At 34.3% G+C, this 23776-nt stretch overlaps 1 protein-coding gene across 1 annotated transcript in view; it reads left to right on the forward strand.

The window, feature by feature from the left end:
* Nucleotides 1-23776, forward strand: part of LOC145692325 (cytosol aminopeptidase-like) — a gene marked incomplete in the record, with an annotated part of 77431 nt that overhangs the window by 29919 nt on the left and 23736 nt on the right.

A 23776-nucleotide genomic window follows, 5' to 3' on the forward strand; every position in this document is an offset into this window, starting at 1 on the left:
CAAGAGAAAGTTGTGTTTTTGTAAATGGAATTACCTAAATTGAATGTCATCATTGGAAGCAACAATAAAAATAAAGACAAAAGAGATGGTAAACGCAGATCAGTGTTGCAAACTTCTCGAGAAATAAAGTGTAATATGTATTGACGCACACAGGGAGTGAGGTAGTAACGTTTTGTACACCTTAAATCAGATATTGACAAGAACTGTTTGCGTTGACACTAAGTCTAGAAGGATCCGCTGAACAGTGTTGCCATCAATAGAAGAGAAAAATTGAGTTTGGAAAACATACAATAAATCTGAAAAGGGCACTAGTGCTTTATGCTTTAAAACCTATAATGCAGGGTGGTGGAGCATGAGGAGTAGAACCGTGGTTATGTGAGATCGATAACTGACCGAGATATACGATATCTTGTAAAAGCTGACAGGTAAGGTTTGTGAAAGGTGGCAACGCTGCACAGCGGGTTGGAATCCCAACAATCTGGTTAAGATATGAAAACAGCGTTCAATTTGCATGGGTTTATGTACTCGTGGGCTTTTGAGGACGCTGATGACCATGATGATATCAAGAGTAAAAAAGCCGCCACTGCAGCGTTGCCATCTTTTACAAACAGTTCTCTGCTTTAATAAGACACCGAATATATCTGTCAGTACGTGAGTTATCAATCTCACATAACCACGGTTCTACTCCTCATGCTCTACTGTCTTGCATTATAGGTTTTCAAGCATAAAGCATTAGTGACCTTTCCGAGTTATTGTATGTTTTCCAAACTCAGTATTGCTCTTCTCGTGATCGCATCACTGTTCAGCGGATCCTTCTAGACGTAGAGTCAACGCGAACAGTTCTTGTCAATATCTGATTTAAGGTGTACAGAACGTTAGTACCTCACTCTCTGTGTGCGCCAAGACATATTAGACGTTATTTCTCGAGAAGTTTGCAACACTGATCTGCGTTTACCATCTCTTTTGTTTTTATTTCTGTTGTTGCTTCCAATGATGATATTCAATTTAGTTCATTCCATTTACAAAAACACAACTTTCTCTTGGGTTGGCAACTGTTCATCCGGTGCTGTTTGTTAATACACGAGCAGATGCCGCCCTTTCTCTAGTTGCTTCGTGCGAAGTTTCGTTTCTCTGTCTCTTTTAGTTTCTCCGTTATCACGGTTGGAAATTCTAAATTATATTACAAGGTGAAAACGTAATTTCATGACTTTGTCGTTAAGTTGGCACGGGTTAACGTTCTCGTAGAGAGCTGCTATTTCACCAATGCGTGTTTATGGTCACACAGAATGCATTTGGGGGATGTGCGTATCGCAACACGAAATTACCCAAAATAAGGGACACCCTAATATATATATATATGTGCACAGTAAAGGTGTAAAATAAAGATATATTATTTTCCATACATTATTGAACGAATAGCTGGTTTCTGGTCTTGTGTTATACGCGTAGACCAGGAAAATGAGAGTGTAGCTTATGACATTATCGTTGCTAAACATTCAAGTTTCTACATTATGTCGAAGATCTTCAGAACAAGTGTTAGTTCATTTGGTACTGTTTTGTAAATATTGTCTGTCGCACCTTCGATTATTTTCGTACTGTTTGTTGTTAATTGATTTACGTACAAGAAATAAGTAGTAGTGGAGGGCGTAGTGAAGTATCGTAATGTCAGAAAAAAAAAAAAAAACTGTCCGTGCACGTTGTTTACATCAAGACAGTCTGTTGAGTATTTGGTGGAATTTTCGTAATCCTTTGAATGGAGCGATTCATTTTAAGCCTGCTAATTTATCGCTGGCACTTCATCAAGGCAACATCAATATTGGTAATTAATATTTTTATAACAAATTTTTGTAATTATTTGAAGTTCGAATTTAATGTAATTCGTGATATTTAGTTTTGAGTTCGAAATACCAGTGAGGAATATTGCAATTAAATCTAGTGATTATTTTGAGCTACATGAAAACAATAATCATAATCTTCGAAAATTGATCAAATAATCCAAAAGCATATGTTGGTATTATATGTCGTTAGTATCTGTAAGTATTTGTCATTTCCTGAATAGTACTGTTGTGCTCTTTAGGAAAGCTGCCGAATTGTCTTTAGCTTAATTAAAATATCAAATGAAGAAAATAAATGTTGTGGTTCGTGTCGACAAATTTTGAACTTGCCATCTGATAAATACACACACACTATACTGTCTGTAGGGCTATTCAAGGACTTCATTTTTCGTTATATTTCTCTTCCTTCATGCGGTACACGTAATTATGTGTACAAATCTTAACCACGTGTGTGTTTCGAGTTCTAGATGGATGTTTAATTGAAATTATCTTGAGTTATAATATTCAGCTTTAGCTTTATTATACTTGTCTAATGTTTCACTGGAGTTATCAATCCTATGCTAGTACGTGAAGAAAGATTACAGAAAATTGTGTAGAATGAAGTTTTGAACTATTGAATTTTTCTGTTGATTTTTTACGAGTTATGCAAAAATTAAATTTATTAAAGAAGTGTGATAAGTGTTTGATATATTTCATATTACTAATATGCTTTTTTTTTTCTCTTGTGTATATTAGATCCTATGGTAAAAATCCGTCTTAGTTTATCATTGTACTTAACGTTTGTTAGAAAATAACTTAAAATACTGTTTTTTAAAATTTTTTTAAATCAGAACTACTAGACTACTTACTAGAAATCTAGCATAGTAGGTGTCTTTACTATGCTAGATTGGTTTCGACATTGCTTTCCAAATAATAGATAGGTCTGAAAATATCGCTGGTGTAGATTTATATTTGAACGACATAATTTGAATTCTACATATTCAGACGCATTTAGTTGTTCCTTTACCGAAAATTCACTTGTAAATAACATTAAAAATGCCTGGAACAAGTCTAAGGAAAACTTTTTATATTTTTTAAAGATAATATGTTGCCCGAAGAATTTTCGAAACAGGAAATACATTTACTTTAGTATGATCGCCCTTAGAAATATGTTGCTCGAAGAATTTTCGAAACAGGAGATATATTTACTTTAGTATGATCGCCCTTGGAATTATTCCGGAACATATCTTCAGACTTAAAACAAAGCTTTGTTTTTTGAGAATATAATAGTTAGTATTTGTACTTTTTATGTAGAAAATGCGTATTCGATTATTTTTTTGGGGGGAGGGGGGTATCTTGTGGTTCGGATCTCATGTTAAATTTTAAGTACATATTTTATTTGTTTTCGGTGCTAAAGAAAGTCGGTAGTCTTCAATCAACAAAGATTCAGCAGACGCACAAAACTCAGACCCAGTTCTGAGAGCATATTTCAGTTTTATTTTCTTCTTTCGAGAAGCTGTGCAAATTTTTAAAGTTACTATTCTTTACTGTATTGCCGGATTAAAAGAAAACAAAAAAGTGGAATTTAAATTACTTTTAAAAATAGCAATATATGTGTATTGACGAAATCAGACTTTTTTGTTTTCGAATTTGACTGTGTTATGTATTGTCCACTCACTCTGCTTTATAATAATACTGAAACTTGAACTTTTATTTGTGTAAAAACGAAACGTTAGTAGAAGTATGCCATAACGATTTTTGCTGTTCAGAGAGATTTTTGAAGGAAATGGTTGATCAAATATTTGTATCTCGTAAGAGGAAAATTTATTCTGAATTAAATAAGTAAGAAGAATATGTATGGATACAACTGAGAAATATCTTCTGGTGAATGCTTTTAAATGTGCCAAACAATATACAACACACATCCTAGATTTAAGCGAAAAAAGGCTGCTGTCGATATGATTGGACATTCATTCATTATAGAATGCCACTGGTTTGAATGTGAAACAATTTTAATTTATCACTGTCGAATCCGCCAGTATCTGTCTCTTCGTGTGATTATATAAAATAAGAACAAATTTGAAATGAAAGGTAAATGTTTGAAAATACTTTAAAGAAATTAAAGTGTGAATGTTTAGATCCAATAAACAAAACTGAGATTAGAAAGAGTATGTATAATGTGTAAGGAATACACTTTGACTTCAGTAAAATGTAAACATTGTTCATACCTTAAATTAAGTATAGTCCCTTAGTAAAGATTCCTAGTTGTGCAAATATTTCGTGTCTGTTACCTATTCAATGTAATGTGAATACGTGTCCTGTTTCGAGATATTTCCTGATTAAAGTTAGTAATAAATATCCTTGAAATCAGAAAGAAAGAAAAGAGAAAGTGTATAGTAGTATGTGTAACAATACTTTCAGTGTTTCGTACGATAGTGTTACTAATGTGATTGGATGCCCTTTTTCATGTTTCCAATTTGGTATGGTAGCTGTTAATTCCATCTTAAATGTCTAGCAAAGCAAAGCATACTATTGATTTGTTTCCTAATACTGATAAGCTATTTGTAAAGAAATTAGAAGGGTGAATTGAATAGGATTATATGTAATCAAATCAAAGGAAACATTTACTTTCGTGTTATATTTGTTGTAAAAGAAGTTGATATTTTATGTGCTTAGACACTTACAATTATACGTAAAGTAGCATAAACTAGAGTTACTGTGACTGTTTGGTAGAAGTTGGAATTGTTGTCATAGTATACTCTGACATTCCATATGAAATGTAAAATGTTTCTAAAAAATTCTTAAATTCGTGAATTGCAAGTATCACAAAATTTTTATGTTCAAAATATGATATTTTCACAATGTGATGCAACATTCTGTAAGTTGGAGTGTTTCGAAGCTATTGGTGGATATTTTGCAATAGAGCTGTTTTTAAACATCATACTTATGTCGTACAGCAATGGGAAAACAGCCCTTTTAACTTTGAAACTGTTTCGTCGTAGTGGAAAACTGTCATTTAAATCCTACTTTCAAACCACTCACGTTTATATATTGCACAACTGTTTTGTTCATTGTCTTCCAGTTTCCATAGTTTTTGCTTAGGTTTTGTATTCCAAGTTCACGTTATGCAGACACTAATTGTTGGGTTTATATTTAATGATGTTATTTTTTCAGAAATGGCACAACTTTGTGTAGTACTTCAGAATTTTGTGAAGCAGTTTATGTTGGGAGTATAAAACTTCGCAGAAGTTCAGATGTTGAACAACCAAATGAAACTTGTATTTACAACCCACTTGCAGTATTTGTTAGCAAGTCAGAACGGAAGGATAATTGTACCTGAAATTAAATGCCACAACCAATTTCTGCTTTAAATAGTTATACTCTCCAGTCACTGTCATACTTGAATTCCAATTCTGATCGGTTTCCCCCGTGTAATTCAACGTGGGATACTTGGACCCTATTCACGATAGGAGCACGTTAAGCTGAATCCTACATCTCATATAGCCTTGGCGCTGAAGGGAGGCACCAGCTCCAAAACAACCTATAAAGTCTGATTTTTCTTTCCCAGGTTGTTATACATATCGATCCTTTTGCACGAACGGCAGTTAATACACTGTGATCTCGTTGGCAAATGGTTAGTGCTATTTCCTTGTGTTGAATGAGAGGGTTCCGTTTCCGAAAGGGATTCATGTTGTCCGAAGACAAGGTCATAAGCCTATGTCTTGTGTAGCTGATAACTTCATTACCAAAGTATTAATTCCTTCCCTTCCCCTCCTCACCACCAAGAAACGAAAAATAAGATTATTCGTCTGGAAGGAAGTAAAGTAGTCATTCAAAACTCAACATACGGCTACACTTCCCAACTATATGACTCATTGCAATGTAGCTTTTCACCGTTCACGTCAATAACTGTGATCTCTTGTGGATAAGTTACCTTGTAATAATTTTTCACATTATAAAAGCCCTACGTCTACTTCCTTTGTAGTATTTCATTGCAAATTACAAGTAACAGTTGAAGTATTGGTTGACGAAAGTATCCCTATAGCTTTGCGAATATACTGTATTTCCCTCTCTTTCTGTCTTGTGTATGATCAATAGACACTTTAATTATCAACAGTTGGTAGCACCAATTGCATACGTTTTTAACTAATGCTGATTGTCCAGTTCTTTACGGCTCCCTCAAATTTATGATAGAAAGTGTTTTATTATTTTTTTCTTGACCCTTTTACGCACAGTGGCAATTATTCCGAAAGCTTAATAACTGTTAAAAAAAAATAATAAAAAAATGTGTGCGGGATATAAACAAGAAAAATAATATGATATAAATTTACATTTCATGTGGAAGAAATAGACTTAGCGTAAGTGATCTAGTTTAAGAGGTTAGTGTGTATATAAATATTTCAGCTGTGCAATTTATCTTTTAGACACCTAGAGATGTAAACGAAAGAAGGTACTCTGATTATTGTATAATATATATATATAATCCATGGAATATGACTAATGTAAGGAACACATTACATATACAGATATAACTTGTACAATGAGATGAAGTAATTATTCTGTTTACGGAATTGAAAAGCGAGATATGTATAGTTTTATAATTAAAACATATTGAAGAAAATGTGGATGCAGGCCATCCTAGTAGGTAGTTCGTGAGTGAGAATTAACCAGATTAAACGAAAACGGTTAACTAGTGTTTGTTTTTTTCCTTTTGCATAATAGCGTTGTAATTTTATTTTTGCGGACTGATTATATTTGCTCAAAATAATAAAATTTGCAAAGGTTGAGAAACAGACTTTTATAGGAATGAAACTTCTGTAGATTAGCGTACAAATGAAATGAAAATAAATCTAAAATTTTGCATAATAAAATATAATTTCTCAAGTGCTGTGCGGTGCTGTACTATATACAGATTTATTGGTGTGTAAAAAATGAATGAAATTGTTTCTTATACAGTGAAACTTACATAAGGTACCACCTCTTGTTCCATTGAAAATCGGTCACTAAAAGATGTGGTCGTTTATTACGGTTGGCGCTATGGATACCAAATACCACAGTAATGTGATTGTGATAGTGTGTTCCTTTCGGAAGAAAGGGTTTAAATTAAAATTTTGCCATATATAATTTATTCCGTTACAACTACACTGACTTCTTTATTACTTGGAATAAGTTAATTGTTTACAAAGATATAATAAATTGGAAGTCGGGTATAGTTTGTGCCTTTTTAGAAAGTACTTACCTTAAAATAAATAATAACATTTAAAAAAAAAATAATTACGCTAAGGGTAATAATTTTCTTAAGTGAATTAAGTTATGAATGTTCACAATCTTATAATAATTAGTAAAATTGAAGTCTTATGCTATTGATCTTCAGGTTTTAGTGGCTCCGTCCATAAGAGGGGGGAGCCAGATCTGATTTCACAATCTGTATAATTTTCATCTGACTTTATTTTCTCCGGGTAAAAAAGGAAATTTTAGTACAATGTTCTCATGTTCCAATTTAGGGTAACGTAGGAACTTTTCAACTACCATATTGAATAAAGACATCTGAATTCGGTTTATTTCAATTCAATCTGCGATGAACCAATAATTGAATTCATTGTAACTTCATTTTATTACTCGAATTTTAGAACTTCATTAAGTTTCAGAATTCCACACTTTTCTCATTGTCTTGGCACAAGACGTTGCATATACACAGAGCGGACAAGTCGCCTCTTGCCATACCCATATCACTTAGTTACACTAGTGGAAACACATTTAACAACACACCGTGTATGTTCGCCCGACACATCCGAAATTTGCACCACAGACTGTGAGGAATGTGATTGTAAGAGGCATATGGATGTTAGTTTGAGCAACTGGCCATCGTAGAGGGAATACTGCTAGTAATTTGAAGGTCGTCGGATAACACGACGAATGTAGTTGTTTGCGCGAATTCGTTATATATGGATTGCAGTCTAGGTCTTCATTAAAACGACGACGTCAGCGAATGCCTATTATGGAATTGAGTGATTTGGAGTGTTGTCATATAGTGAGGCTGAGTAATGTCGGATAATCGTTTGTAGAATTCGTTGTAACGTATCAGTGTGTGATAATTTCTGTGTGAGGTTCTCTTTCAGCACTATATTATAGTTTGAACACTTGAATGCTTACCGAAACAAAGTTCCAGTGATAAATGAGCAGAAAATTAAAATAAATGACGAAAGAACATACCGGTATTCTAATTCATACGAGTTTTCTGAAGTTGTCCATGTAAGATATACGGAATAATAAGAATAATCACAAATGGAACATCAGTGGTATATACCGTGCGAAGCTGAAGGTTTCCTTAGTGTCTCGTGCAATCACGGTAACGCTTGAACAGGATGGTAGAGATGGTCACTCATAGAAGTTTCACTATATTTCAAAGTGTAATATTTTGATAAGTAAACATAAAATATCACAGAACATGTAAATACTTGCGGAACAAAATTGTTGGCGTTGACTCAGCTCCTGAGACAATTGAGAAGCTACTTGTATTCAGAAATAGAGAACTCGACTTAAAAATATAAAGAATTGAGTCGAAGCACTAAGCTGACCGTACATAATGTAAAGGTCTGGCCGGCAGTTATTCTGTGTAAGTTTGATTTTGCTTAGGCTAATTTATTTTTTCCCTTGATAATCCTTGGGTATTCGTTTGCTCGAATCGAGGTTCAACAATGCTCGAAAAGCAGATCTTCATTTTCTGTGATATTTTATGTTCGTTTAACGTCATGCATATTTTAATCATTCTTCAGGTAGTTTCATTATGGTTTCTTGCATTTTTCTGTGTTCATGTACGTGTATGTATGATTTAAAGTGAATTCCAATGTATCTTGTTTGAAGTTTCATCGTGAAACAATGTGAAATTGCCATATTGTCTGGTATTTGTTGGTGGTGATGCAACATTTTGAAATTCTTGTGGAATTTTAGAGCAGGTGGGGTTTATAGAGTACTTGTTTGAAGTTAATTTAGTGAATATTGGAAGCTGATACAGCAATATACAGTATTAGTGTATTCTGTTGTAAATGTACGCGCTCTCTATGCTTAAGTGAAACGAATTGTTGACTTATTGAAACAAGGATAGGATCAGAAATGGAATGTATGTTACCTCTATTTACTTATGTCAGACTATAGATAATTTGCAAGTCCTCGTAATATACATATGTACCATAAAAATAATGATGGGAGTAGCCTTTAAGGAAGTAATTATTGACTTTGTTAAATAAAATTTATGTCGAAATTTTAGGTGTATGTGTTACGTATATTGCTAACCGTCTGTTATTCCTTGAACAACCAGTAGTGAGAACTCACTACTTACGTAGAAGTCATCTCGCTCAGCTCGATCATGAAGTTTGGTTGTGAATAGGAAAATGAAAATTACATATTTCAGTTTTACGTTCCCGGTTATGCCGTGTAGGCTAAACAAGACAGACAAGAAATGGGAGAACCCCAAGAAAGCCCCACAAACAAACTGGAGACGATGTTTGTCCACTAGAAAACCCACTTGGTTCTAGCTGGAATCGAAGTAGCGTTTCCGGGCCCCCATGTACCAAGAGGAACGCTCTTTTACTGAACCACCGTGACCCCCACATAGATAAAGTGAAAAGATGATGAGGAACTGATTACTGCACATAACTAGTAACATCTTGTAGTTTGTAGTTTTCTGATCTTGAATTTTAATGCAGCCATGTATTAGTTTTCATCATGAACATCTCTGACACGATAAAATTGAGGAGGACGATAAACCACATGATGATTGTAGCTCTAACTAAATTTGTATTACAAATGTGAGGCAGTGAGCGCGGGTGTCTTGTGGTATTTTTTTTTAAAGTTAACTGATTAAACGAACATTGCTCAGTAACATAATTTCCCTAATTGCCACAATTTACTTAATTTCACATTTTTTATTAACCAGGTCAGGGCCACGAACACAGAAACATCGAGAACAGTTAAAATTCCAAAGTCTCTCCCATCAGGTAATTAAGTGCTAGCTGACTCCTGTTTTTATCGCTACTAATCAACTCATGTATAGTAATTGTGATCATGAGTAAGTAACTTGCAACAGAATGAGAAGTTTCTGTCTGCTACGATTTTTGTCTAATTTCTTCGCCTTGACAGGAGAATTATCCGTTTTAATACACACACCAATTATAGTCTTTCTTTCTTTCCACTACATTATCTGCCACGTCTCCCAGAACGACATTTCATATCAAGTGTGGCCTAACTTCTTTTTAATTATCTCCAATTACGTTCCCTCCTCTTTTATCTCCTACGCCTTTACTGATTTTTCATTCCACAGCTAAGATTTCATTGTTCTCAACATACAAATTTTGCACAATTGCAGTAATTTTCCTCGAGTTCCTTGTAGTCTTATTGCTTTCGACACCCATACATAATATAGGCTCATGTTGAAATAAAACTTGCACTCCAAAAATAACCACTCTACTTTTTTTTTTTTTTTTTTTTTTTTTTTTTTTTTTTTTTTTTTTTTTTTAGTAGTTGTTGTTATCAACTCATAATGTCTATGTATCTGTACCATCGAACATAATACTCAATGTTCGAAGAATCTTTCTTATAACTCTTCATTTAGCGGTCTATATAATATGGGTTTCTTCCTATTCTTTACGATCTTTTGTAAAATAATAATAAAAAAAACAAGTAGATTTTAAAAATTGACTAACCTTATCCAATTGCATGATCATCTGTCATTTCTTCTTCTTTAACTCTTAATCGTTAGCTCGTATGTGTGTTCCTTTTGAGTCTTCGATACTTTTATAGCGTCATTAAATTTTTTAATACCTCCATCAAAATTACCGACTTTCACGCGATTAAAAGCCTTCCTGAGAAGAAAATATTTTTAACAAATGTTTGTCTAAATCAATATCATTACATACACTTCCGACGTTTCAAAATCTTCTATGCGGTGCTCGACTCTAGTGACGTTTCCGCTCCTAAATCAAAAGTATTTCCTCTTGGAGGCACAATGATCCCCAGTTCCATTCCTGGTGATATAAATTTGTGGTAAATAGTATCATATCTGTGGATTTTGTTGAGATTATTCCGATTGCTCTTACATTTCGTTACACAATTTTTCCACTGTCAATTATTTGTCTCCAACTTGCAGGTGATAACATGTAACAATTTTATTTCATGTTTCAACTTAATTGTTCATCCACATTGTCTCCTCTTCTAGATTCAAAACTTTTCCCCCCTTTTCTTCCCCTGTGTGCAATGTGAAATTACGAAGGGGAGTCCAAAAGTAAGTTTCCTCAGGCGACTGTGGACAGAGATGGAGATGCAAGACCAAAAATAGCAGTGACATTAAAGATCAGACGTACCACGTATATTAAGACATTTGTCACACCGGTCTATAAGCTTCAAAAACTCTTCCAGGAAAAATTCAGGGCTCTGCAAACGGAAGAAGCGTCGAACAGCTTCTGTGACCATTTGTTTCGACAGTACATCAGGCTCAAACTTCGACAAGGCGGTTATAGATTTCTGCTCCCGATACACCACGTGGCCATTTATAGCGGACAACTACTTGCACTTACTCCTTTGACCACGACGTGAAAACGTGCCTTCACTCCATAGCTACCGGGCTCAGACTGAAAGACTCGTCTTTGTTTTGCGACGGCGCCATTTACAGGATCGTGGGTGAACGATACCCACTTGTGTCTACCGTTGCGCGTTCAACTACTGTCTTGTTTCCGCCATTGCTGTTCTCTTTCCTGGGGGGGGAGCTCATGTGGTTCGGATTCCACGTTAATCAGTAGGTCCACGTCTCATATAGCCTCGCTGCTGAACGGGACGTAAAACTCAAAATCAACTCTTTCCTGGGGAAAAGAGAAGGGAAACTTATTTTCGGACTCCCCCTCGTAGTAGTTCCGTATTCCCTATATACTTTTGTGTCCGATTTCTCTTCTATTGAAAGTTTAATCCTCTCTAAGAAATCTTATGGTAAAGCTCTTACGTTTTGTTTATTCGATTATAAGTTCGGAATATATCTTTTTCCCCTTCTTCGTCTTTCTTCTTAGTAAACTAAATTTATATATTGTCTGTCCCTGTTGCTTCTCCATCTTAATTTCTGTTAAATATTTCTTAAAATTCTTTCAGTATCGCAAACCCTTATTCTTGTTTACTTTCCTCTTTCAATGTGAAAAAAAAAAAAAAAAAAAAAGATTTTTGCACCTATGCGTTCTAAATGCTTCCTATCTTCTTAGAACTTCATATCGTTCCCGAAAAGCATCCCATATTTAGTTTCTGTGTTTTTCCTTGTTTCTTTTATCTCATATTTCCATTAAATTTACTTCCATTGTACACTATTAAAGTGTTCTTATCCTTTCTACTTCACCTTTGTTATCCCATTTGTCCTTTGTATGCTTCACTACTTTTCCAGTTTCTCTTGTTAGTTTGCAGTACAACTTGTATAGAGTTTCTATAGTGCAGATTTGTTTTTACATTTTTCTTTTCCTCGTTTTGCTAAATACTTTTTCTATAGCTCAGATTTTCCGTCTTTGCTTCCTTAACGATATTGTAGTTACCTAATGCTCGTATTCCACTATTAACTCATTTATCTATTTCGTTTCAATTTAAGTAATTTTCTTTGAAGTTTAGAGCGAATTTTGTTTCATTTACCTATCTTGAAGCTTTTCAGTATCTAACTTCTTATTTTATGTTTTATTTAATTTTTTATCGGCTACATTTTTCAGTTGGATTCCATTCCAGCCATTACAAGATTGTAATATAAGAAAATACCAGCTTGAAAGAGATTTTTCACATTTTTAAAATTGTTTCAAAAAGTATCATGTTCGTTAGAGAATCCATTTGATATATCTTTTAATAAAATGAAGATTTCCAGGTCTAGCTTCTTATGTTAATTGAACCAATTGTTTCTTAACCTCAACGAGTTATATCGTCAAAAGTTCCAACAATCTCTCTTCTCTCCCCTAAACCATATTTACTAATATTTCGTATATTCCTATCCTGGTGTATGCAAGGATGTTCCAGGCTTGTAATTCATCCCCCCTCTCTCTTGAGCAAGATGATTGCAAAAATAAACGCTTACTATATTAAAATAGGTATACAGCTTGAACTCCCTCCTTGACGCCATTCTGCTATCCTATACTCACAAAACAATTCGTATCAGACATTATGCATGCATGCTTTTACTCTCTATTACTTAGTCTATTTTCTCATAATTTTCTTCCAAAATGTGAAATATTAAATAGATCGAAGTTGAGGCTTTCAGTTTGTTTCAGTTACTTCCCTTACGGGAGATTTATAAAGGAAGTTCCGGCATTAGAGCCGTGTGAACTACGTCACTATATTTGTTTTAAGTATAAATTGTTTGAAATAAGAATATGTACTAAAATGGCACGTGCCAAGATGGCCGAATTTGCCTGTTTGAAATATAATTGTTTATCACACTATTAATGTAATAACGAAGGATAAGCGGCGCATGAACATATTGAAAATGAAAAACAGTATATGAAGATTGTAAAAAATAATAAAGTTGTCCAAAGTAATGGATTGTAAATAGTAAAAAATTGAATAAAAAATTAGAGCAAAGCTCCCCAATACTTAGTATTTACAGCGCCATTTCTTATCCTTCAAAGTTGAGGCTTACAGAAGTAAATAAAAGGGAACAAATGAATAGTAGCTATTATTGAGTAATAGTATTGTTGTTCTGTTAATAGCAACATGCAAATTAATATATTTAAAGATAATGATGATAAGTATAAAGAATTTACCATCTTCATAAAGGAAAGAAAATGGAATAAAGTTGTGAGATTAAGGAAACGACACATTCTTTTATCCTTCTATCTTTAGAACATATGCTATTACATAATGTATACATTTATTAGTTACACTTTTTTTTATGTAAGCGCTTTAAGCTCGATTTGTTTAATTTCTCACCCAAGATATTTACGGGGGGAGGAGAAGAGGAGGCGTTTCCCCCACCAAAGAGTCCCGTGTCTTTTATGTAGCAGAGTATTTTACGTAAGTGCTAATTTGATAAAACGCGGAAAAGCAATGTGATGATATGGTTTCAAGATTCGAACACTATAAACATGGTGGTATGATAATAACGTGGAGCTACTTAAATTTTTAGACATAAAAGAACAAAATGTAAAACAAAAGAATTGGAATCTTGTAAGTGAATTCAAAAAGATATCCTCGCAGATTAAATGCAGTTCAGGTTAATATTTGAAAGCAAAAATTCTAGATGATCCCGATAACATTTTGGTTGCAAATGTATTTTGAGTACCTATTAAAACATACAGATAAAAGTCTCAATTATTAACCAATTGGAGTCAAGGTTACATGCCCTGCTGAAACTATAGAAATCAGATTTAAATGTTCTAGGGGTCTTTACTGCACAAACATTTTCAAAAACAAACTAACAAATATTTTGGCTCAAAATTAAGGTGGTGATAAATCTAGAAAAGTAGGGGAAATATCAGGGAATTATGCTAAGAGTCAAGGAAATTTGGTTTGCTGAGAATGAGATTTTAGAAGCATTTGAAATGAAAATTTTAAGACTATTTCAGATTATGTTTGTTTCTTGTTTTTCAATTGGCAACTTCAAACGATCTATCTGTTTTTACAACGATATGTAACAGACTTATGTTCTGTTAGTTGTGCGCATTATCTTTTGCTTTCGCTTGCGCAGTGGAATACTATATTGGTGAATTATCTACAAAATGCAGTTGGATCATAATCCAATGGGAAATTTTTTCAGCGCACATGTAATTGCAACCTTTTTAGACTTCCAAACTATGATATGCATAAGTGTCGGAAGTTTTGTAGAACGGCTTTGTCTATTGATAGGTATCAGAGAAAAAACGGTACGAGACATCAATATGCGGTTTTTTGCAATCGATTCAGTGTCCCAGGTATAGGTTCCATCTCCTCAGTTAACTCTCTATTCAAACTGAAAGTGGTTTAATTAGCCATTTCCGATTTCAATGTTTATCCTAATAGTACAAAAATGATGATAAATGGCGAGAAGCAGTTTTTTGAAACGATAAAGCGTTTGAAAGCAACGTACTGTGACTATCCCGAACACCACCAAAATCGGAAGTAATTCAATTGTAATATTCCAGTTTAAATACTGATTTCCACAGAGCGAGAATGGTAAGAGATATCGAGGTGTAGTTTTCTGCAATCGATTCATTGTCCCAAGAATAGGTTCCATTATGTTCATTAACCCTTTATTCAAACCTGAAGTGGTTTAAATTAGCCATTTTCTGTTTTAACACTTATCTGCATAAGAACAAAAATAGTATAGCCAAATTTTTGATCGCTACAACGTTTGCCAAAGCGTACTTTTGCTAAGTAACAGGGCAGCAAGCGATAGTAAACCCTGTGAAAGGTTAAAAAAAAAATAAATAAATAAAAAAATAATACAGATGGCCACGTCCATTTCAATATTAGGAACAGCTACACCTTTATGAATCAAGAAAACAAGCTAGTAGCTTCTTACTTGAAGTGTACTCCTATTTGTACCTCATCTGTATAGAAATTCCTCATCTGTGTTCCAGCACACTGTACCAAGTACGATCCTATAGAGGCTCAAAAAATTTTCCAGTGACATTTCGTTCTGTATTGGCTTGAAAACAGTAGTGTTGCCCAGCGAGCCATTGACATTTATCCTTATATTCTGTTGTATATTCAACGTGTTAGGAAGATTAAGAAAATTCAGAGCTCTTCGAGCTATCAGTTCGTGTCAGATATGTTGGAAGAAGATAAAATGCTTATTCCTGAACGTACACTTTGTAAACCATTTGCTTCAGAACGAGAATCTTTTCTTACTGAATTTCAGACTGACTCTCATCTCAGTCCATTTATTTTGGAACATGTTAAAAAAAAAATATGTAAAATAAGTTCGTAAAGTTTTCAGTTTTTCGAGTTTATGTATACGAATTGATATGGAAAATGAAGAAAATCTTCATGCTGTGAGAAAACGTTGACGTTGTTTTACTACACATACTGCCTTTAAGAAATGTCAACCAATAATGGATTTGGCCATTTTGGATTTTGACGAAATTACAGGAGGTGTGTACGGAAATTTGTCCTTGATAAGTCACCTTTAATTATAAATTGACTGGAGCTCTTTCATATTTGGATCTTAATGTTTCTGCAGGATCTGATGTTGGAATGAAGTGCATGAAGTCTCGTTTAGATTAACTGGTCGAAAATAATTCGTTAGATGGCAATAGGGCAAATAGAGTTGTGAAGCAGTTCAAAGAGTTTTGTTCGAATCCAACTCTCTCAAACAAATATGAGTAAGTATTCCAGAACTGGTCAGTGATTGGATGACAAACTGATGTAAATTAATGATTTCAAGATGTTGATTATCTCTCATGAAAATTCAAATCTAGGAAGGCAGTTTTCAAGTAATGTGCAATGTGTAGCAGATAATTTAAAAGAACAAACTTCAGTAGCACTCAGACTTACGTACGATTCAGTAGTTTTTTTTTTTTTTTTTTTTGGGGGGGGGGGTTAGCCTTGGAAACTATCCATAAGAAAATCCAGGATTCATTATCCACGAAATGATTGTACTCGTTTTGCAGAAGCAACAAATCAATGACAGGAGGAAGAGAAAAAGAAATGAAAAGAAGCTGAAGACAGGAAAATAAAGATAATTCTGAACGAGCTTAAAGCTAAGAAGACTAAAATAGTGAAAAATATGCACAATATTAATAAGGAAATGAAGAGTTTGAAGAAGTGAAATGAATTACGTAATACTGTTAATTTTTTTTTCTAAAGATATATTGTTGATATACTGGAGGGAGTGTTATGTACATTCATCCACCCTTTTTCAGTGAGTGTCCCATTGTAACTTTTTCCTTTCATATATGACGAAATTTTCATCATGTGACGACAGTTACAGATTCAAGTTTCAGAAAAGAATTTCTTGCTTTGTGCAGGATTTTTTATTTAGTAAGTGTTTTGTAATTTCATAATAAAATACGTTGTATTTACTTTTATATCATTCATTATTCTAGTTGACTAGGGGGAAAATGTATTACCTATGTATCATCGTTGTCATTTCTTTTTTATTGGTCTTGTTTTTCTATAACATGAGAAAGTCTGTATGGCTCATTACATATCATCAGGGAAATTTTCAAAAGAATGTTCTGGAAAGCCGGAAAAGGTTAGGGAATTCTCTCCCGGAAATCCTTTGTGTTGTAGATCGCAAACATTCTGGTAGATGTAGAGCAACACCACTTTCGCTTTTTTCTCCCATACTGAAATAAACCACATTGGTTAGTAGAGTTTTCTTTTTGTTTCAGTTGCTAGAATGTGCATTGGAAAAAGGGCCTAGGTTTTGGCTTGTAAATCGACCTCGAAAAAATTACACTTCGCGAGTTCTGATCGTCATATGATTTAAAAGTTTAAACACGTACTTCGCGTGACCATAGCTCATCATATGATTCCAATGGGTTAAAAATTAAAGAACCACAAATCCTCGGGGTCTGATACTTTTTCCTAATATCAAACTTACGGCAGGAAGGACCATCTTAATCAGAGATCCCATTTGCTTAATATGAAGAAAAAAGGGAAATTAATTAAGAACAGAAATAACATATTTAAGAAAAGCAGAAACAACCTTCAATATTTAGGAGGATCATCACTACGCTTACTACCACTGTTCCTTATTATTTGCTTGTTTGTCGATAGCTGAATAGTCTGATAATTTTGAAAGGTACGTTATTTATTACTTACTAGGGGGGCGCGGTGGCTCAGTGGTAGAGCGTTCACCTCTGGTGCTTGGGGTCACGGGTTCGATCCCAACCCCCGCCAAGTGAACTTTGTGGTGGACAAACACCGTGCTCGTGGGTTTTCTCGGGGTTCTCCCGTTTCCTCCCACTTTCTTCATTCCACCGTTTCACTCATCTCTCATCATCACCGTCTCCTTTAGCCTAACCGGCATAACCGTGGGACGTAAAACTCAGAGATTTTTTATTACTTACTAAATATTAAATGAACTAATTGTAGTTTTTCAAGACCTTTCATGCTGTGTGGGACACTTAAGGCGTCATAAATTTCACATCTATATTTCTGGCCCATAAAAGAAAACCTGGAATCAGTTATTAGTTTATTTAATAAAATTTCGTAGGTACTCTTGGGTCATTTTCTGTTTATTTGTTGAAGTTATTCATTACAAAAAATGTTGGGACCCTTAACCCTGTATGTAGATAAAAGTAAGGAAATTACCAATATGGCTTCAGACGTGCGCCTAGGTCAATATTGATCTAAATATTCTACATCAGACAGTTCAGACGAAATATGATGTCATGGATCTCCAGATGTTCATAGGTTCTAAGAAAGCCTATAGGTAGGTTAAAAGAGGTGATCTGTGCGTATCTTCGAGAAATTCGAAGATCATAAGGACAATGACGGCATGTCAAGTAAAGTAGGATACAAAAGATGATGATCTGTAATATATACATATGTCATTTTTTTTTTTTTTTTTTTTTTTTTTTTTTTTAGGAAAAACGGTTAGGATTTTATATGCAAATGATCTGTTGGCCTTTTTTTCTCCACGTTATAGGTCTTATCACAACAAAAGTTAGTTAATGGGATAAGATCAAATCAGAATATGTGAGCCAGACCAAGAATCTCTAATTATCTTTTCTCGTATCTCGACTTACCTAGAAAATGTTGTGTTTCCATCACCAGTTGTGTTAGATCTGCAAACCACCTCTACTGACTATTAGAGTTCCCATTGCAGAAGACTGCGTTGCAGCTGACCAAGGATGTTGCATCCCACTCTTCTTTACAGACTTTCCACAGGCCGCAGACGGTGCGGAAGCGATGATGGGACAGGCGACGCTTGAGGAGTCCGAAAGCACAGTAGTCTATTAGACTGTCATTTGGTCTCTTGACATGGATATCAGAGAAGAGAATTGCCGCAATTACAGTTTCCTCTTCCATACAGTGATAGAATTCAAGCGATGTTATCGCCGTGTGGCTGGATGCCTTGTCTTGGTGAAGTTCAACCTAATTCACATTTTGTGTGTACAATGCTGGGATTTCATGCTAGTACATTTTAGTCAGGATATGAGTCTGGTAGTACGCAGCATTGATTCTGACGTTTTGCTCCATCTTTCGGAGACGCGTTTGTTCTTATACGGGAAACTGATCACAATCATGAAACCTTTTGGGAAACATTGGCAGAAGAACATGCTTCGGTTCTTGGGGTAAACAAGTTTGTATGTAATGGCACGAACTTTACCACAGTCTGTGAGGTAAATCCTCTCCTCATCAAGGGTAAGAACAAACCTGCTATTTCTCCATAAAATTATCAATGGGAAAATTAACTCCGAATTATTGGTCTTTGTTCTCAATTTTCGCGTACCTTCTCGCCTTACTTGCAGTCATACGCAACTAACATGTGTAACACTCAGACTATCAATTATACAACGTTCCTTATACTTCAGGCTGGTATCATTGTATAATAGTTTATCGTCAGATGTTGATATTTTTGACTTTGAAAATCATTTTAGAAACAAATTAGTCTCTATAAATATGGTAATATATATATGTTTTATTTTTATTATTTTTAAATTGTTCTTCTTTCTTTTTTCTTATTCCTATATACACTGTTACATTGTTTCAGTATAAAATGGACATTAATCTGTGTCTGAAATATTATAAATAAATAAATAACTTCTACTGATCACCTGTGAGATGACCTTCATACAACATCCTGCAATTCATTTTTTGCTCTATTTGTTCTTCGAACAGCAAAATGCTCCTTTTTGAATTTATTTCAGGCTAACGTGCTTCAAGATTCAGCATTTACTTGAAGAAAAGTGATCCCCACCCCAAATAGTCAATTCTACCAAATATTTGAAAAATCTTCTAGTGTTTGCAGATACAAATTCCAATTCTCTTCCCTGCCAGTTCTTAACAGTTTCTTTAAAAGACTTATTGGATGTTAGAATCCCACAATGAACAAGCGCTGTTTAGATTTTGTAATTTGCTCTTGAGTGAAAACATCTAAGTTTCCAATGCTTGATTTGATACTGGAATCAACTCTTTAAATTTAGTTTGTGCATCTTTTGCTGTTGATTGATTCTAGTAGCAAAAACTTCAGCGATTCGTATAAGTATTTCGAAATCATCTTCAAAAGTACTCATAAATGCTTTCTACTTTGACCTCTCTAAAGACTTGCGCTAACGTTTACATTTCTTTAAGTGACCTTACATAATTGCTCCCTTGGAGGGTACTTTCAGTAACTTTTAAACCAAACACGTGGTTTTCGGTTATAAGATCTTCTATTTACTTCCATTTATGTATTTTTATCAATACATAAATTTTGATAATGTGGAAAGATCCCAAGAGCAGCGCCAAATCCGAAAATTAATTTCAAACTAATTGAAGTTCTGCTGCAATATGAAAAATCCATTCATAACACGAAATTAATAAAGATGGATCAGGAATTGAATACAAGAAGCTTTGAAAGTTCTTTATACAGTATCATAAAATGTTAATGGATAAGACAAAATTTAGAGGATTATCTCTGATTGTAGTGGAACATCATCTTTTGAAATAATAACATGAATTCCACACCATGTAAATGCTTTTGTTTGTTTAGGGGCCGCGGTGGCTCAGTGGTAGAGCGTTCACCTCTGGTGCTTGGGGTTCCGGGTTCAAACCCTGCTCCCGCCAAGTGAACTTTGTGGTGGACAAACACCGTGCGCGTGGGTTTTCTCGGGGTTCTCCCGTTTCCTCCCACTTTCTTCATTCCACCATTTCATTCATTTCTCATAATCACCGTCTCCTTTAGCCTAACCGGCATAACCGTGGGACGTAAAACTCAAAGATTTCATTTTTGCTTTTGTTTGTTTGTTCATTCTCCAACAGATTGTAATATACTTATCACAATCTGTTCTTTCTCGATCTCATCACGCGGTAAAGACGAATGTTCATGATGTGTCTTTAAAGACTTTAAAATCTTGTGAAAAGTTCACGGATTTAATGGTTTGCGGTAATCTTTAATTTGTTGACATTGTTAAAGGACACCTGACCATTTTCTGAATCTGTTATGAAGTACTGTAGGTGGTCGTGGAGGATTTACTCGTGGAGTTTCCTGGAATAACACTATCACAGTATCATGAGTACCCTGTAGACCAGAAAGGCTTGCCTTTTCGTATCAAAATTATCCATAGCTCCTACAGTAAAGTAGCTATGACAAATTGACTTGGAAGTGCAAAGTCTGTGAGCACGCCTTCGCAATGTATTGTGCAGAGTATGACGTGATTCCATAACTTCGTTATATCTGATGTTATCCAGCTTTATTGAGTAATGCTGTGCTGGTCGCTTTTGCACCTTTCGTGAATTGAATGGCCAGTCATTAAGTGCAAAGGATTTTCCTTCTTCCCTTATGAACATTATAATACATTATCTGGAAAACGATTTTGATTAGATTAGAAACAGCGTAGTTTCTTCTGTTTCGCTGATCTCTTCAATTTTACGACATTGTGCTTCTTCCCACGAGCTCAGAAACGCTTGACCGTTATCATTGATGTGAGAAACAAGTTTCAATTTATCCATGTTGAATATATCAGAAAAAATCAGTTAGTGGTTGAGGAATGAATATTGTCTTCCACGATTTTTCTAGTTGATTTGCATCCTCAAACTCATTGCCTAAGCTGAAATCTGTTTCCAGAAGTGTTTTGCTAATCAGCCTGCTAGCCTCACTTAACAAAAGAAACAGAACTTAGTTTGTCTGTTATTTCATTAAGAGTAAGCTTTGATGAGTAAATAAGTTGGAACTTATTCGTGTGGAGTTGTTAGCAAAATTGAATAGGTCGATATAATAAGTCCAAAAAAGGTGTGGTGAGAAAAATAACGCAGATTATTGTTGCTCTATTGAATCTATCAAAAATAGTGTGTTATATGTATTGCTGTGAGTCTTAAGAGTTAATATTACATAGAAAATAGTGCGATAGATTGGCTTCACTTTTTTATGGTTTCATAGTTATTTTCCATGGAATGATAGAAAAGTACGAAGAAAACCGAAATGTTGAAACAAGTGGCCGCCATATTTAAAAATGGTTGCACCATGTAAAAACTTTATCGTATTTTCTTATGTACAGTATCCATTCTCTTTAATTTGGCATAAGAATGAAATTTCTAGTTTCATTATATGATTAAATATTTCCGCTTCAGAAAAAAAGGTCATTTTTGCATGGACGCCATATTGAATTTCAAATTTAGCAGCTTATGCCCGGTTTGCCAGATCTATTCAGGTTTTTATTTTTCCATCAGTTAGGTATGTCTTACTTGGATCTGAAAAGAAACGTAGTCGACCTCAAAATTCCTGTGGTCGTATGGCCAGTCTGTAATACATGGGAGAACATCTCCATCATACATTAGATTCCATTATCATTATTATTATTATTATTATTATTATTATTATTATTATTATTATTATTATTATTATTATTATTATTATTATTATTATTATTATTATTATAAGTCCCACGAATATGCACTGAGACTAAGGGAGACGGTGATGATGAGATGGATGAGAATAGTGGAATGAAGAAAGTGGGAGGAAACGGAAGAATCCCGAAAACAATCCATGCACACGGTATTATCCACCACAAAGCCCGTTTGGTACATGTTAGAATCGAACCGGGGACCCAACGCACTAGAAGTGAGCGTTTTCTGAGCCACTTCGGCCCCGACACAGTATGTAGGAACGACATTCTAATACTATTCAAGATGTATGAACTAAATTAAATTTTCGCGTTTTTACAATGTAATTTATTTTTGACTGCAAATGTTTAAGGCAGCTAAAAGGACTAAATAACCCGTAGTTCTTAGTGTATAATATTTGAATATGGTAAGGAAAGTCACATCGGCGAAAAAATAAATTTTATTGCTACAATCTGAAGGAAAGAAAATTTATGCAACTTTAGAAAGTGCGTTAGGTAAGCTTTGTTCCCTTAGCTTATCGCAATAACATTTAAATTTTTACTTATGTGACTACCTCTTAGGAGCCACCACTATGGAATGTAGAATTGTGCGCAACAAGTTGTTGTGGACTGGTAATTAGAATCATGAGGGGACAGCAGTAACTCAGACACTCACCTCTGTTGCCTGGTTCGATCCCAGCCCACTTCAAATGGGCTTTCTGGTGCGTGAGTTTTTTCAGAGTTCTTCCATTTTCTTCATTCCACCATTCTCATCGATTTCATCATCACCGTCTCTCTGCCTTAGCCTCAGTGCTTAATCACGAGACATTAAACTCAGAAAAAGGAAAGAAAAAACTAAAGAAAAGAAATAATGAGATGTAGTGGAAGTAGAATCACGAGATTAAGGAACATGTAACTGTTTACATAGGATTGTAACAGTTTATATATAGAGTGAATGATTCATAGAGGAAAGGCTTTAGGTTTTCATCTTTTAGGACCGAAAAGAGATAAATTATGTTGAGTTCAGTACACCGTAAACAACAAATTAAATGTAGTTATTAACGGAGACTCACTTATTTCGCGGATTTATTTTTATTTTTTTATTTTTTATTTTATTATTATTATTATTATTATTATTTTGTTAAGTTTTCCTTTCTTAAACTAATATATTTCTTAATATCTGACTTTGACATTTTGGAATAATAATTTAACTTTTTATGAAATTGGTCTTCCAGAATTCGCTACTTGAATACGTTGATGCGATGTGAAGTCAAAGAGAAGCATAAAATAGATGTAGCTCAGGCACTCAATAATATCGAAAACAATAACGCTCTTACTGATGCTGAAACTTTGTCAAGTTGACATAATATCCAACGGATAATTTTTTTTTACCGTATCTCAGTTATCGACAATATCAATTCAATTGACAATATCAACTCAATTGTAATTTGGAGTTTCAATATTTCCATTGAAGTTCTAAGTAAAAACATCATAAAACACAAT

Source organism: Thermobia domestica, chromosome 1 (genome assembly GCF_964235325.1).
Source record: "Thermobia domestica chromosome 1, izTheDome1.hap1.1, whole genome shotgun sequence".
Classification (NCBI taxonomy): Eukaryota; Metazoa; Arthropoda; class Insecta; order Zygentoma; family Lepismatidae; genus Thermobia; species Thermobia domestica.